This window comes from Micropterus salmoides, unplaced genomic scaffold, assembly GCF_014851395.1.
Source record: "Micropterus salmoides isolate LMB-PRFRI ecotype aquatic unplaced genomic scaffold, ASM1485139v1 Ms_hic_scaffold_1679, whole genome shotgun sequence".
Classification (NCBI taxonomy): domain Eukaryota; kingdom Metazoa; phylum Chordata; class Actinopteri; order Centrarchiformes; family Centrarchidae; genus Micropterus; species Micropterus salmoides.
This window is the reverse complement of record NW_024040795.1, coordinates 25,485-42,608: the sequence shown is the minus strand read 5'-3', so window position 1 is coordinate 42,608 and position 17,124 is coordinate 25,485. Positions and strand designations below refer to the sequence as shown.

The following is a 17,124-nucleotide window of genomic DNA, read 5'->3' as shown; positions in this document are numbered from 1 at the left end:
TCACAGACTAAAAGGTGAGCCATAACCCTTCAGCTGGACAGTTCAGTCTTGACCTCTGAAACAATAATTGACAAAACAGTCTTAACAAAACGTCCATCTATTTGCTTGTTCCGGAGCTTTCCGCTATATCACACAGTCTTCGTAGTTGGATGCAATTGCTCAGTTGACATGGAACTGAGCACGTTTGTGTATTTTTTTTCATAGATTCACACAGTCTTCATAGTTGGACAGTTCAGTCTTGACCTCTGAAACAATAATTGACAAAACAGTCTTAACAAAATGTCCGTCTATTTGCTTGTTCCGGAGCTTTCCGCTATATCACACAGTCTTCGTAGTTGGATGCAATTGCTCAGTTGACATGGAACTGAGCACGTTTAAACTTTGCGTTTTTCCAAACATTTTGAAATTTCTCTTCCCTGTTAGCTTAAGAGTTTACAGTTCACGGTCACGCTGGTGGTGACTGAAGGTCGTGACTGATGCGCTGCTCAATAACAACAATGTATCTGCACAGCAAATGCTCACATAAAGGCTACAATTAACTTTAGATACTTTTATGTCCTGACCCAATACTGAGGCAATGTCAAAAGAGTGGGAGCCAAGGTTGAGGCAAACACAAGACTAAGAACATAACTATAACAAAGAAATAATAATACAGTGTATGTGGTAGTCTGTTTTGTCAGTGTGTGAACATATGTGTGCATGGGTGTGTAAAGTATGGTGTCCGAGATTTATGTTGGATAGTGTTAAAGAAACAACGGTAAATGGGACTGTGAACAGCGTAAGAACATCTAAGCTGAGTCAGAGCGATGCGGGACTTCTTTGCATATCGCTATATCACACAGTCTTCGTAGTTGGATGCAATTGCTCAGTTGACATGGAACTGAGCACGTTTGTGTATTTTTTTCATAGATTCACACAGTCTTCGTAGTTGGACAGTTCAGTCTTGACCTCTGAAACAATAATTGACAAAACAGTCTTAACAAAATGTCCGTCTATTTGCTTGTTCCGGAGCTTTCCGCTATATCACACAGTCTTCGTAGTTGGATGCAATTGCTCAGTTGACATGGAACTGAGCACGTTTAAACTTTGCGTTTTTCCAAACATTTTGAAATTTCTCTTCCCTGTTAGCTTAAGAGTTTACAGTTCACCGTCACGCTGGTGGTGACTGAAGGTCGTGACTGATGCGCTGCTCAATAACAACAATGTATCTGCACAGCAAATGCTCACATAAAGGCTACAATTAACTTTAGATACTTTTATGTCCTGACCCAATACTGAGGCAATGTCAAAAGAGTGGGAGCCAAGGTTGAGGCAAACACAAGACTAAGAACATAACTATAACAAAGAAATAATAATACAGTGTATGTGGTAGTCTGTTTTGTCAGTGTGTGAACATATGTGTGCATGGGTGTGTAAAGTATGGTGTCCGAGATTTATGTTGGATAGTGTTAAAGAAACAACGGTAAATGGGACTGATGGTGGACTGAGCACAGCTCTGTGGCAATCACAGATGCTCAACCTGTAATGTGATACAGCTTCACAAGAGAAGTGCTGCTTTTGTAAGAATCACAGTTGTCTGCATCAGGTGTATTTTTTTTTCATAGATTGACAAGATACCTTTTACCAATATGGCGGCACTATTTATCCTGCCCACTGTGTTGTCATTTGGTTTTAAAACACCTGCCCCGTGTGAGGCTTGAACTCACGACCTTCAGATTATGAGACTGACGCGCTGCCTACTGCGCCAACGAGGCCTGAAAAACAGTGCATTCTGATATTCAGCTGTGACCATGCAGTTAGAGCTCTTCTCACAGACTAAAAGGTGAGCCATAACCCTTCAGCTGGACAGTTCAGTCTTGACCTCTGAAACAATAATTGACAAAACAGTCTTAACAAAACGTCCATCTATTTGCTTGTTCCGGAGCTTTCCACTATATCACACAGTCTTCGTAGTTGGATGCAATTGCTCAGTTGACATGGAACTGAGCACGTTTGTGTATTTTTTTTCATAGATTCACACAGTCTTCATAGTTGGACAGTTCAGTCTTGACCTCTGAAACTATAATTGACAAAACAGTCTTAACAAAATGTCCGTCTATTTGCTTGTTCCGGAGCTTTCCGCTATATCACACAGTCTTCGTAGTTGGATGCAATTGCTCAGTTGACATGGAACTGAGCACGTTTAAACTTTGCGTTTTTCCAAACATTTTGAAATTTCTCTTCCCTGTTAGCTTAAGAGTTTACAGTTCACGGTCACGCTGGTGGTGACTGAAGGTCGTGACTGATGCGCTGCTAATAACAACAATGTATCTGCACAGCAAATGCTCACATAAAGGCTACAATTAACTTTAGATACTTTTATGTCCTGACCCAATACTGAGGCAATGTCAAAAGAGTGGGAGCCAAGGTTGAGCAAACACAAGACTAAGAACATAACTATAACAAAGAAATAATAATACAGTGTATGTGGTAGTCTGTTTTGTCAGTGTGTGAACATATGTGTGCATGGGTGTGTAAAGTATGGTGTCCGAGATTTATGTTGGATAGCGTTAAAGAAACAACGGTAAATGGGACTGATGGTGGACTGAGCACAGCTCTGTGGCAATCACAGATGCTCAACCTGTAATGTGATACAGCTTCACAAGAGAAGTGCTGCTTTTGTAAGAATCACAGTTGTCTGCATCAGGTGTATTTTGTTTTATAGATTGACGAGATACCTTTTACCAATATGGCGGCACTATTTATCCTGCCCACTGTGTTGTCATTTGGTTTTAAAACACCTGCCCCGTGTGAGGCTTGAACTCACGACCTTCAGATTATGAGACTGACGCGCTGCCTACTGCACCAACGAGGCCTGAAAAACAGTGCATTCTGATATTCAGCTGTGACCATGCAGTTAGAGCTCTTCTCACAGACTAAAAGGTGAGCCATAACCCTTCAGCTGGACAGTTCAGTCTTGACCTCTGAAACAATAATTGACAAAACAGTCTAATCAAAACGTCCATCTATTTGCTTGTTCCGGAGCTTTCCGCTATATCACACAGTCTTCGTAGTTGGATGCAATTGCTCAGTTGACATGGAACTGAGCACGTTTGTGTATTTTTTTCATAGATTCACACAGTCTTCGTAGTTGGACAGTTCAGTCTTGACCTCTGAAACAATAATTGACAAAACAGTCTTAACAAAATGTCCGTCTATTTGCTTGTTCCGGAGCTTTCCGCTATATCACACAGTCTTCGTAGTTGGATGCAATTGCTCAGTTGACATGGAACTGAGCACGTTTAAACTTTGCGTTTTTCCAAACATTTTGAAATTTCTCTTCCCTGTTAGCTTAAGAGTTTACAGTTCACGGTCACGCTGGTGGTGACTGAAGGTCGTGACTGATGCGCTGCTCAATAACAACAATGTATCTGCACAGCAAATGCTCACATAAAGGCTACAATTAACTTTAGATACTTTTATGTCCTGACCCAATACTGAGGCAATGTCAAAAGAGTGGGAGCCAAGGTTGAGGCAAACACAAGACTAAGAACATAACTATAACAAAGAAATAATAATACAGTGTATGTGGTAGTCTGTTTTGTCAGTGTGTGAACATATGTGTGCATGGGTGTGTAAAGTATGGTGTCCGAGATTTATGTTGGATAGTGTTAAAGAAACAACGGTAAATGGGACTGATGCTGGACTGAGCACAGCTCTGTGGCAATCACAGATGCTCATCCTGTAATGTGATACAGCTTCACAAGAGAAGTGCTGCTTTTGTAAGAATCACAGTTGTCTGCATCAGGTGTATTTTGTTTCATAGATTGACGAGATACCTTTTACCAATATGGCGGCACTATTTATCCTGCCCACTGTGTTGTCATTTGGTTTTAAAACACCTGCCCCGTGTGAGGCTTGAACTCACGACCTTCAGATTATGAGACTGACGCGCTGCCTACTGCGCCAACGAGGCCTGAAAAACAGTGCATTCTGATATTCAGCTGTGACCATGCAGTTAGAGCTCTTCTCACAGACTAAAAGGTGAGCCATAACCCTTCAGCTGGACAGTTCAGTCTTGACCTCTGAAACAATAATTGACAAAACAGTCTTAACAAAACGTCCATCTATTTGCTTGTTCCGGAGCTTTCCGCTATATCACACAGTCTTCGTAGTTGGATGCAATTGCTCAGTTGACATGGAACTGAGCACGTTTGTGTATTTTTTTTTCATAGATTCACACAGTCTTCGTAGTTGGACAGTTCAGTCTTGACCTCTGAAACAATAATTGACAAAACAGTCTTAACAAAATGTCCGTCTATTTGCTTGTTCCGGAGCTTTCCGCTATATCACACAGTCTTCGTAGTTGGATGCAATTGCTCAGTTGACATGGAACTGAGCACGTTTAAACTTTGCGTTTTTCCAAACATTTTGAAATTTCTCTTCCCTGTTAGCTTAAGAGTTTACAGTTCACGGTCACGCTGGTGGTGACTGAAGGTCGTGACTGATGCGCTGCTCAATAACAACAATGTATCTGCACAGCAAATGCTCACATAAAGGCTACAATTAACTTTAGATACTTTTATGTCCTGACCCAATACTGAGGCAATGTCAAAAGAGTGGGAGCCAAGGTTGAGGCAAACACAAGACTAAGAACATAACTATAACAAAGAAATAATAATACAGTGTATGTGGTAGTCTGTTTTGTCAGTGTGTGAACATATGTGTGCATGGGTGTGTAAAGTATGGTGTCCGAGATTTATGTTGGATAGCGTTAAAGAAACAACGGTAAATGGGACTGATGCTGGACTGAGCACAGCTCTGTGGCAATCACAGATGCTCAACCTGTAATGTGATACAGCTTCACAAGAGAAGTGCTGCTTTTGTAAGAATCACAGTTGTCTGCATCAGGTGTATTTTGTTTTATAGATTGACGAGATACCTTTTACCAATATGGCGGCACTATTTATCCTGCCCACTGTGTTGTCATTTGGTTTTAAAACACCTGCCCCGTGTGAGGCTTGAACTCACGACCTTCAGATTATGAGACTGACGCGCTGCCTACTGCGCCAACGAGGCCTGAAAAACAGTGCATTCTGATATTCAGCTGTGACCATGCAGTTAGAGCTCTTCTCACAGACTAAAAGGTGAGCCATAACCCTTCAGCTGGACAGTTCAGTCTTGACCTCTGAAACAATAATTGACAAAACAGTCTTAACAAAACGTCCATCTATTTGCTTGTTCCGGAGCTTTCCGCTATATCACACAGTCTTCGTAGTTGGATGCAATTGCTCAGTTGACATGGAACTGAGCACGTTTGTGTATTTTTTTTCATAGATTCACACAGTCTTCGTAGTTGGACAGTTCAGTCTTGACCTCTGAAACAATAATTGACAAAACAGTCTTAACAAAATGTCCGTCTATTTGCTTGTTCCGGAGCTTTCCGCTATATCACACAGTCTTCGTAGTTGGATGCAATTGCTCAGTTGACATGGAACTGAGCACGTTTAAACTTTGCGTTTTTCCAAACATTTTGAAATTTCTCTTCCCTGTTAGCTTAAGAGTTTACAGTTCACGGTCACGCTGGTGGTGACTGAAGGTCGTGACTGATGCGCTGCTCAATAACAACAATGTATCTGCACAGCAAATGCTCACATAAAGGCTACAATTAACTTTAGATACTTTTATGTCCTGACCCAATACTGAGGCAATGTCAAAAGAGTGGGAGCCAAGGTTGAGGCAAACACAAGACTAAGAACATAACTATAACAAAGAAATAATAATACAGTGTATGTGGTAGTCTGTTTTGTCAGTGTGTGAACATATGTGTGCATGGGTGTGTAAAGTATGGTGTCCGAGATTTATGTTGGATAGTGTTAAAGAAACAACGGTAAATGGGACTGTGAACAGCGTAAGAACATCTAAGCTGAGTCAGAGCGATGCGGGACTTCTTTGCATATCGCTATATCACACAGTCTTCGTAGTTGGATGCAATTGCTCAGTTGACATGGAACTGAGCACGTTTGTGTATTTTTTTTCATAGATTCACACAGTCTTCGTAGTTGGACAGTTCAGTCTTGACCTCTGAAACAATAATTGACAAAACAGTCTTAACAAAATGTCCGTCTATTTGCTTGTTCCGGAGCTTTCCGCTATATCACACAGTCTTCGTAGTTGGATGCAATTGCTCAGTTGACATGGAACTGAGCACGTTTAAACTTTGCGTTTTTCCAAACATTTTGAAATTTCTCTTCCCTGTTAGCTTAAGAGTTTACAGTTCACCGTCACGCTGGTGGTGACTGAAGGTCGTGACTGATGCGCTGCTCAATAACAACAATGTATCTGCACAGCAAATGCTCACATAAAGGCTACAATTAACTTTAGATACTTTATAAATAATAATACAGTGTATGTGGTAGTCTGTTTTGTCAGTGTGTGAACATATGTGTGCATGGGTGTGTAAAGTATGGTGTCCGAGATTTATGTTGGATAGTGTTAAAGAAACAACGGTAAATGGGACTGATGGTGGACTGAGCACAGCTCTGTGGCAATCACAGATGCTCAACCTGTAATGTGATACAGCTTCACAAGAGAAGTGCTGCTTTTGTAAGAATCACAGTTGTCTGCATCAGGTGTATTTTTTTTTCATAGATTGACGAGATACCTTTTACCAATATGGCGGCACTATTTATCCTGCCCACTGTGTTGTCATTTGGTTTTAAAACACCTGCCCCGTGTGAGGCTTGAACTCACGACCTTCAGATTATGAGACTGACGCGCTGCCTACTGCGCCAACGAGGCCTGAAAAACAGTGCATTCTGATATTCAGCTGTGACCATGCAGTTAGAGCTCTTCTCACAGACTAAAAGGTGAGCCATAACCCTTCAGCTGGACAGTTCAGTCTTGACCTCTGAAACAATAATTGACAAAACAGTCTTAACAAAACGTCCATCTATTTGCTTGTTCCGGAGCTTTCCGCTATATCACACAGTCTTCGTAGTTGGATGCAATTGCTCAGTTGACATGGAACTGAGCACGTTTGTGTATTTTTTTTCATAGATTCACACAGTCTTCATAGTTGGACAGTTCAGTCTTGACCTCTGAAACAATAATTGACAAAACAGTCTTAACAAAATGTCCGTCTATTTGCTTGTTCCGGAGCTTTCCGCTATATCACACAGTCTTCGTAGTTGGATGCAATTGCTCAGTTGACATGGAACTGAGCACGTTTAAACTTTGCGTTTTTCCAAACATTTTGAAATTTCTCTTCCCTGTTAGCTTAAGAGTTTACAGTTCACGGTCACGCTGGTGGTGACTGAAGGTCGTGACTGATGCGCTGCTCAATAACAACAATGTATCTGCACAGCAAATGCTCACATAAAGGCTACAATTAACTTTAGATACTTTTATGTCCTGACCCAATACTGAGGCAATGTCAAAAGAGTGGGAGCCAAGGTTGAGGCAAACACAAGACTAAGAACATAACTATAACAAAGAAATAATAATACAGTGTATGTGGTAGTCTGTTTTGTCAGTGTGTGAACATATGTGTGCATGGGTGTGTAAAGTATGGTGTCCGAGATTTATGTTGGATAGTGTTAAAGAAACAACGGTAAATGGGACTGTGAACAGCGTAAGAACATCTAAGCTGAGTCAGAGCGATGCGGGACTTCTTTGCATATCGCTATATCACACAGTCTTCGTAGTTGGATGCAATTGCTCAGTTGACATGGAACTGAGCACGTTTGTGTATTTTTTTTCATAGATTCACACAGTCTTCGTAGTTGGACAGTTCAGTCTTGACCTCTGAAACAATAATTGACAAAACAGTCTTAACAAAATGTCCGTCTATTTGCTTGTTCCGGAGCTTTCCGCTATATCACACAGTCTTCGTAGTTGGATGCAATTGCTCAGTTGACATGGAACTGAGCACGTTTAAACTTTGCGTTTTTCCAAACATTTTGAAATTTCTCTTCCCTGTTAGCTTAAGAGTTTACAGTTCACGGTCACGCTGGTGGTGACTGAAGGTCGTGACTGATGCGCTGCTCAATAACAACAATGTATCTGCACAGCAATGCTCACATAAAGGCTACAATTAACTTTAGATACTTTTATGTCCTGACCCAATACTGAGGCAATGTCAAAAGAGTGGGAGCCAAGGTTGAGGCAAACACAAGACTAAGAACATAACTATAACAAAGAAATAATAATACAGTGTATGTGGTAGTCTGTTTTGTCAGTGTGTGAACATATGTGTGCATGGGTGTGTAAAGTATGGTGTCCGAGATTTATGTTGGATAGTGTTAAAGAAACAACGGTAAATGGGACTGTGAACAGCGTAAGAACATCTAAGCTGAGTCAGAGCGATGCGGGACTTCTTTGCATATCGCTATATCACACAGTCTTCGTAGTTGGATGCAATTGCTCAGTTGACATGGAACTGAGCACGTTTGTGTATTTTTTTTCATAGATTCACACAGTCTTCGTAGTTGGACAGTTCAGTCTTGACCTCTGAAACAATAATTGACAAAACAGTCTTAACAAAATGTCCGTCTATTTGCTTGTTCCGGAGCTTTCCGCTATATCACACAGTCTTCGTAGTTGGATGCAATTGCTCAGTTGACATGGAACTGAGCACGTTTAAACTTTGCGTTTTTCCAAACATTTTGAAATTTCTCTTCCCTGTTAGCTTAAGAGTTTACAGTTCACGGTCACGCTGGTGGTGACTGAAGGTCGTGACTGATGCGCTGCTCAATAACAACAATGTATCTGCACAGCAAATGCTCACATAAAGGCTACAATTAACTTTAGATACTTTTATGTCCTGACCCAATACTGAGGCAATGTCAAAAGAGTGGGAGCCAAGGTTGAGGCAAACACAAGACTAAGAACATAACTATAACAAAGAAATAATAATACAGTGTATGTGGTAGTCTGTTTTGTCAGTGTGTGAACATATGTGTGCATGGGTGTGTAAAGTATGGTGTCCGAGATTTATGTTGGATAGTGTTAAAGAAACAACGGTAAATGGGACTGTGAACAGCGTAAGAACATCTAAGCTGAGTCAGAGCGATGCGGGACTTCTTTGCATATCGCTATATCACACAGTCTTCGTAGTTGGATGCAATTGCTCAGTTGACATGGAACTGAGCACGTTTGTGTATTTTTTTTCATAGATTCACACAGTCTTCGTAGTTGGACAGTTCAGTCTTGACCTCTGAAACAATAATTGACAAAACAGTCTTAACAAAATGTCCGTCTATTTGCTTGTTCCGGAGCTTTCCGCTATATCACACAGTCTTCGTAGTTGGATGCAATTGCTCAGTTGACATGGAACTGAGCACGTTTAAACTTTGCGTTTTTCCAAACATTTTGAAATTTCTCTTCCCTGTTAGCTTAAGAGTTTACAGTTCACGGTCACGCTGGTGGTGACTGAAGGTCGTGACTGATGCGCTGCTCAATAACAACAATGTATCTGCACAGCAAATGCTCACATAAAGGCTACAATTAACTTTAGATACTTTTATGTCCTGACCCAATACTGAGGCAATGTCAAAAGAGTGGGAGCCAAGGTTGAGGCAAACACAAGACTAAGAACATAACTATAACAAAGAAATAATAATACAGTGTATGTGGTAGTCTGTTTTGTCAGTGTGTGAACATATGTGTGCATGGGTGTGTAAAGTATGGTGTCCGAGATTTATGTTGGATAGCGTTAAAGAAACAACGGTAAATGGGACTGATGGGGACTGAGCACAGCTCTGTGGCAATCACAGATGCTCAACCTGTAATGTGATACAGCTTCACAAGAGAAGTGCTGCTTTTGTAAGAATCACAGTTGTCTGCATCAGGTGTATTTTTTTTCATAGATTGACGAGATACCTTTTACCAATATGGCGGCACTATTTATCCTGCCCACTGTGTTGTCATTTGGTTTTAAAACACCTGCCCCGTGTGAGGCTTGAACTCACGACCTTCAGATTATGAGACTGACGCGCTGCCTACTGCGCCAACGAGGCCTGAAAAACAGTGCATTCTGATATTCAGCTGTGACCATGCAGTTAGAGCTCTTCTCACAGACTAAAAGGTGAGCCATAACCCTTCAGCTGGACAGTTCAGTCTTGACCTCTGAAACAATAATTGACAAAACAGTCTTAACAAAACGTCCATCTATTTGCTTGTTCCGGAGCTTTCCGCTATATCACACAGTCTTCGTAGTTGGATGCAATTGCTCAGTTGACATGGAACTGAGCACGTTTGTGTATTTTTTTTCATAGATTCACACAGTCTTCGTAGTTGGACAGTTCAGTCTTGACCTCTGAAACAATAATTGACAAAACAGTCTTAACAAAATGTCCGTCTATTTGCTTGTTCCGGAGCTTTCCGCTATATCACACAGTCTTCGTAGTTGGATGCAATTGCTCAGTTGACATGGAACTGAGCACGTTTAAACTTTGCGTTTTTCCAAACATTTTGAAATTTCTCTTCCCTGTTAGCTTAAGAGTTTACAGTTCACGGTCACGCTGGTGGTGACTGAAGGTCGTGACTGATGCGCTGCTCAATAACAACAATGTATCTGCACAGCAAATGCTCACATAAAGGCTACAATTAACTTTAGATACTTTTATGTCCTGACCCAATACTGAGGCAATGTCAAAAGAGTGGGAGCCAAGGTTGAGGCAAACACAAGACTAAGAACATAACTATAACAAAGAAATAATAATACAGTGTATGTGGTAGTCTGTTTTGTCAGTGTGTGAACATATGTGTGCATGGGTGTGTAAAGTATGGTGTCCGAGATTTATGTTGGATAGCGTTAAAGAAACAACGGTAAATGGGACTGATGGTGGACTGAGCACAGCTCTGTGGCAATCACAGATGCTCAACCTGTAATGTGATACAGCTTCACAAGAGAAGTGCTGCTTTTGTAAGAATCACAGTTGTCTGCATCAGGTGTATTTTTTTTTAGATTGACGAGATACCTTTTACCAATATGGCGGCACTATTTATCCTGCCCACTGTGTTGTCATTTGGTTTTAAAACACCTGCCCCGTGTGAGGCTTGAACTCACGACCTTCAGATTATGAGACTGACGCGCTGCCTACTGCGCCAACGAGGCCTGAAAAACAGTGCATTCTGATATTCAGCTGTGACCATGCAGTTAGAGCTCTTCTCACAGACTAAAAGGTGAGCCATAACCCTTCAGCTGGACAGTTCAGTCTTGACCTCTGAAACAATAATTGACAAAACAGTCTTAACAAAACGTCCATCTATTTGCTTGTTCCGGAGCTTTCCGCTATATCACACAGTCTTCGTAGTTGGATGCAATTGCTCAGTTGACATGGAACTGAGCACGTTTGTGTATTTTTTTTCATAGATTCACACAGTCTTCGTAGTTGGACAGTTCAGTCTTGACCTCTGAAACAATAATTGACAAAACAGTCTTAACAAAATGTCCGTCTATTTGCTTGTTCCGGAGCTTTCCGCTATATCACACAGTCTTCGTAGTTGGATGCAATTGCTCAGTTGACATGGAACTGAGCACGTTTAAACTTTGCGTTTTTCCAAACATTTTGAAATTTCTCTTCCCTGTTAGCTTAAGAGTTTACAGTTCACGGTCACGCTGGTGGTGACTGAAGGTCGTGACTGATGCGCTGCTCAATAACAACAATGTATCTGCACAGCAAATGCTCACATAAAGGCTACAATTAACTTTAGATACTTTTATGTCCTGACCCAATACTGAGGCAATGTCAAAAGAGTGGGAGCCAAGGTTGAGGCAAACACAAGACTAAGAACATAACTATAACAAAGAAATAATAATACAGTGTATGTGGTAGTCTGTTTTGTCAGTGTGTGAACATATGTGTGCATGGGTGTGTAAAGTATGGTGTCCGAGATTTATGTTGGATAGTGTTAAAGAAACAACGGTAAATGGGACTGTGAACAGCGTAAGAACATCTAAGCTGAGTCAGAGCGATGCGGGACTTCTTTGCATATCGCTATATCACACAGTCTTCGTAGTTGGATGCAATTGCTCAGTTGACATGGAACTGAGCACGTTTGTGTATTTTTTTCATAGATTCACACAGTCTTCGTAGTTGGACAGTTCAGTCTTGACCTCTGAAACAATAATTGACAAAACAGTCTTAACAAAATGTCCGTCTATTTGCTTGTTCCGGAGCTTTCCGCTATATCACACAGTCTTCGTAGTTGGATGCAATTGCTCAGTTGACATGGAACTGAGCACGTTTAAACTTTGCGTTTTTCCAAACATTTTGAAATTTCTCTTCCCTGTTAGCTTAAGAGTTTACAGTTCACCGTCACGCTGGTGGTGACTGAAGGTCGTGACTGATGCGCTGCTCAATAACAACAATGTATCTGCACAGCAAATGCTCACATAAAGGCTACAATTAACTTTAGATACTTTTATAAATAAGAATACAGTGTATGTGGTAGTCTGTTTTGTCAGTGTGTGAACATATGTGTGCATGGGTGTGTAAAGTATGGTGTCCGAGATTTATGTTGGATAGTGTTAAAGAAACAACGGTAAATGGGACTGATGGTGGACTGAGCACAGCTCTGTGGCAATCACAGATGCTCAACCTGTAATGTGATACAGCTTCACAAGAGAAGTGCTGCTTTTGTAAGAATCACAGTTGTCTGCATCAGGTGTATTTTTTTTCATAGATTGACGAGATACCTTTTACCAATATGGCGGCACTATTTATCCTGCCCACTGTGTTGTCATTGGTTTTAAAACACCTGCCCCGTGTGAGGCTTGAACTCACGACCTTCAGATTATGAGACTGACGCGCTGCCTACTGCGCCAACGAGGCCTGAAAAACAGTGCATTCTGATATTCAGCTGTGACCATGCAGTTAGAGCTTTCTCACAGACTAAAAGGTGAGCCAAACCCTTCAGCTGGACAGTTCAGTCTTGACCTCTGAAACAATAATTGACAAAACAGTCTTAACAAAACGTCCATCTATTTGCTTGTTCCGGAGCTTTCCGCTATATCACACAGTCTTCGTAGTTGGATGCAATTGCTCAGTTGACATGGAACTGAGCACGTTTGTGTATTTTTTTTCATAGATTCACACAGTCTTCGTAGTTGGACAGTTCAGTCTTGACCTCTGAAACAATAATTGACAAAACAGTCTTAACAAAATGTCCGTCTATTTGCTTGTTCCGGAGCTTTCCGCTATATCACACAGTCTTCGTAGTTGGATGCAATTGCTCAGTTGACATGGAACTGAGCACGTTTAAACTTTGCGTTTTTCCAAACATTTTGAAATTTCTCTTCCCTGTTAGCTTAAGAGTTTACAGTTCACGGTCACGCTGGTGGTGACTGAAGGTCGTGACTGATGCGCTGCTCAATAACAACAATGTATCTGCACAGCAATGCTCACATAAAGGCTACAATTAACTTTAGATACTTTTATGTCCTGACCCAATACTGAGGCAATGTCAAAAGAGTGGGAGCCAAGGTTGAGGCAAACACAAGACTAAGAACATAACTATAACAAAGAAATAATAATACAGTGTATGTGGTAGTCTGTTTTGTCAGTGTGTGAACATATGTGTGCATGGGTGTGTAAAGTATGGTGTCCGAGATTTATGTGGATAGCGTTAAAGAAACAACGGTAAATGGGACTGATGGTGGACTGAGCACAGCTCTGTGGCAATCACAGATGCTCAACCTGTAATGTGATACAGCTTCACAAGAGAAGTGCTGCTTTTGTAAGAATCACAGTTGTCTGCATCAGGTGTATTTTTTTATAGATTGACGAGATACCTTTTACCAATATGGCGGCACTATTTATCCTGCCCACTGTGTTGTCATTTGGTTTTAAAACACCTGCCCCGTGTGAGGCTTGAACTCACGACCTTCAGATTATGAGACTGACGCGCTGCCTACTGCGCCAACGAGGCCTGAAAAACAGTGCATTCTGATATTCAGCTGTGACCATGCAGTTAGAGCTCTTCTCACAGACTAAAAGGTGAGCCATAACCCTTCAGCTGGACAGTTCAGTCTTGACCTCTGAAACAATAATTGACAAAACAGTCTTAACAAAACGTCCATCTATTTGCTTGTTCCGGAGCTTTCCGCTATATCACACAGTCTTCGTAGTTGGATGCAATTGCTCAGTTGACATGGAACTGAGCACGTTTGTGTATTTTTTTTCATAGATTCACACAGTCTTCGTAGTTGGACAGTTCAGTCTTGACCTCTGAAACAATAATTGACAAAACAGTCTTAACAAAATGTCCGTCTATTTGCTTGTTCCGGAGCTTTCCGCTATATCACACAGTCTTCGTAGTTGGATGCAATTGCTCAGTTGACATGGAACTGAGCACGTTTAAACTTTGCGTTTTTCCAAACATTTTGAAATTTCTCTTCCCTGTTAGCTTAAGAGTTTACAGTTCACGGTCACGCTGGTGGTGACTGAAGGTCGTGACTGATGCTGCTCAATAACAACAATGTATCTGCACAGCAAATGCTCACATAAAGGCTACAATTAACTTTAGATACTTTATGTCCTGACCCAATACTGAGGCAATGTCAAAAGAGTGGGAGCCAAGGTTGAGGCAAACACAAGACTAAGAACATAACTATAACAAAGAAATAATAATACAGTGTATGTGGTAGTCTGTTTTGTCAGTGTGTGAACATATGTGTGCATGGGTGTGTAAAGTATGGTGTCCGAGATTTATGTTGGATAGTGTTAAAGAAACAACGGTAAATGGGACTGTGAACAGCGTAAGAACATCTAAGCTGAGTCAGAGCGATGCGGGACTTCTTTGCATATCGCTATATCACACAGTCTTCGTAGTTGGATGCAATTGCTCAGTTGACATGGAACTGAGCACGTTTGTGTATTTTTTTCATAGATTCACACAGTCTTCGTAGTTGGACAGTTCAGTCTTGACCTCTGAAACAATAATTGACAAAACAGTCTTAACAAAATGTCCGTCTATTTGCTTGTTCCGGAGCTTTCCGCTATATCACACAGTCTTCGTAGTTGGATGCAATTGCTCAGTTGACATGGAACTGAGCACGTTTAAACTTTGCGTTTTTCCAAACATTTTGAAATTTCTCTTCCCTGTTAGCTTAAGAGTTTACAGTTCACGTCACGTGGTGGTGACTGAAGGTCGTGACTGATGCGCTGCTCAATAACAACAATGTATCTGCACAGCAAATGCTCACATAAAGGCTACAATTAACTTTAGATACTTTTATAAATAATAATACAGTGATGTGGTAGTCTGTTTGTCAGTGTGTGAACATATGTGTGCATGGGTGTGTAAAGTATGGTGTCCGAGATTTATGTTGGATAGTGTTAAAGAAACAACGGTAAATGGGACTGATGGTGGACTGAGCACAGCTCTGTGGCAATCACAGATGCTCAACCTGTAATGTGATACAGCTTCACAAGAGAAGTGCTGCTTTTGTAAGAATCACAGTTGTGCATCAGGTGTATTTTTTTTTCATAGATTGACGAGATACCTTTTACCAATATGGCGGCACTATTTATCCTGCCCACTGTGTTGTCATTTGGTTTTAAAACACCTGCCCGTGTGAGGCTTGAACTCACGACCTTCAGATTATGAGACTGACGCGCTGCCTACTGCGCCAACGAGGCTGAAAACAGTGCATTCTGACATTCAGCTGTGACCATGCAGTTAGAGCTCTTCTCACAGACTAAAAGGTGAGCATAACCTTCAGCTGGACAGTCAGTCTTGACCTCTGAAACAATAATTGACAAAACAGTCTTAACAAAACGTCCATCTATTTGCTTGTTCCGGAGCTTTCCGCTATATCACACAGTCTTCGTAGTTGGATGCAATTGCTCAGTTGACATGGAACTGAGCACGTTTGTGTATTTTTTTTCATAGATTCACACAGTCTCATAGTTGGACAGTTCAGTTGACCTCTGAAACAATAATTGACAAACAGTCTTAACAAAATGTCCGTCTATTTGCTTGTTCCGGAGCTTTCCGCTATATCACACAGTCTTCGTAGTTGGATGCAATTGCTCAGTTGACATGGAACTGAGCACGTTTAAACTTTGCGTTTTCCAAACATTTTGAAATTTCTCTTCCCTGTTAGCTTAAGAGTTTACAGTTCACGTCACGCTGGTGGTGACTGAAGGTGTGACTGATGCGCTGCTCAATAACAACAATGTATCTGCACAGCAAATGCTCACATAAAGGCTACAATTAACTTTAGATACTTTTATGTCCTGACCCAATACTGAGGCAATGTCAAAAGAGGGAGCCAAGGTTGAGGAAAACACAAGACTAAGAACTAACTATAACAAAGAAATAATACAGTGTATGTGGTAGTCTGTTTTGTCAGTGTGTGAACATATGTGTGCATGGGTGTGTAAAGTATGGTGTCCGAGATTTATGTTGGATAGTGTTAAAGAAACAACGGTAAATGGGACTGATGTGGACTGAGCACAGCTCTGTGGCAATCACAGATGCTCAACCTGTAATGTGATACAGCTTCACAAGAGAAGTGCTGCTTTTGTAAGAATCACAGTTGTCTGCATCAGGTGTATTTTTTTTTCATAGATTGACGAGATACCTTTTACCAATATGGCGGCACTATTTATCCTGCCCACTGTTGTCATTTGGTTTTAAAACACCTGCCCCGTGTGAGGCTTGAACTCACGACCTTCAGATTATGAGACTGACGCGCTGCCTACTGCGCCAACGAGGCCTGAAAAACAGTGCATTCTGATATTCAGCTGTGACCATGCAGTTAGAGCTCTTCTCACAGACTAAAAGGTGAGCCAAACCCTTCAGCTGGACAGTTCAGTCTTGACCTCTGAAACAATAATTGACAAAACAGTCTTAACAAAACGTCCATCTATTTGCTTGTTCCGGAGCTTTCCGCTATATCACACAGTCTTCGTAGTTGGATGCAATTGCTCAGTTGACATGGAACTGAGCACGTTTGTGTATTTTTTTCATAGATTCACACAGTCTTCGTAGTTGGACAGTTCAGTCTTGACCTCTGAAACAATAATTGACAAACAGTCTTAACAAAATGTCCGTCTATTTGCTTGTTCCGGAGCTTTCCGCTATATCACACAGTCTTCGTAGTTGGATGCAATTGCTCAGTTGACATGGAAC

General features: G+C 41.2%; 9 non-coding genes across 9 annotated transcripts; all 9 read right to left on the bottom strand.

Moving 5' to 3' along the window:
- Positions 1-1,681: 1,681 nt before the first annotated feature.
- On the bottom strand, positions 1,682-1,754 carry trnam-cau. The gene has a single exon. It is a non-coding gene; the product is annotated as a tRNA-Met (tRNA).
- Positions 1,755-3,882: 2,128 nt separating this feature from the next.
- trnam-cau lies at positions 3,883-3,955 on the bottom strand. The gene has a single exon. It is a non-coding gene; the product is annotated as a tRNA-Met (tRNA).
- A 1,030-nt stretch (positions 3,956-4,985) lies between these two features.
- Positions 4,986-5,058, bottom strand: trnam-cau. The gene has a single exon. It is a non-coding gene; the product is annotated as a tRNA-Met (tRNA).
- Positions 5,059-6,707: 1,649 nt separating this feature from the next.
- On the bottom strand, positions 6,708-6,780 carry trnam-cau. Its single transcript has one exon. It is a non-coding gene; the product is annotated as a tRNA-Met (tRNA).
- Positions 6,781-9,925: 3,145 nt separating this feature from the next.
- On the bottom strand, positions 9,926-9,998 carry trnam-cau. The gene has a single exon. It is a non-coding gene; the product is annotated as a tRNA-Met (tRNA).
- A 1,027-nt stretch (positions 9,999-11,025) lies between these two features.
- trnam-cau lies at positions 11,026-11,098 on the bottom strand. Its single transcript has one exon. It is a non-coding gene; the product is annotated as a tRNA-Met (tRNA).
- A 1,647-nt stretch (positions 11,099-12,745) lies between these two features.
- trnam-cau lies at positions 12,746-12,818 on the bottom strand. The gene has a single exon. It is a non-coding gene; the product is annotated as a tRNA-Met (tRNA).
- Positions 12,819-13,841: 1,023 nt separating this feature from the next.
- Positions 13,842-13,914, bottom strand: trnam-cau. Its single transcript has one exon. It is a non-coding gene; the product is annotated as a tRNA-Met (tRNA).
- Positions 13,915-16,635: 2,721 nt separating this feature from the next.
- trnam-cau lies at positions 16,636-16,708 on the bottom strand. Its single transcript has one exon. It is a non-coding gene; the product is annotated as a tRNA-Met (tRNA).
- Between the last annotated feature and the right edge of the window lie 416 nt (positions 16,709-17,124).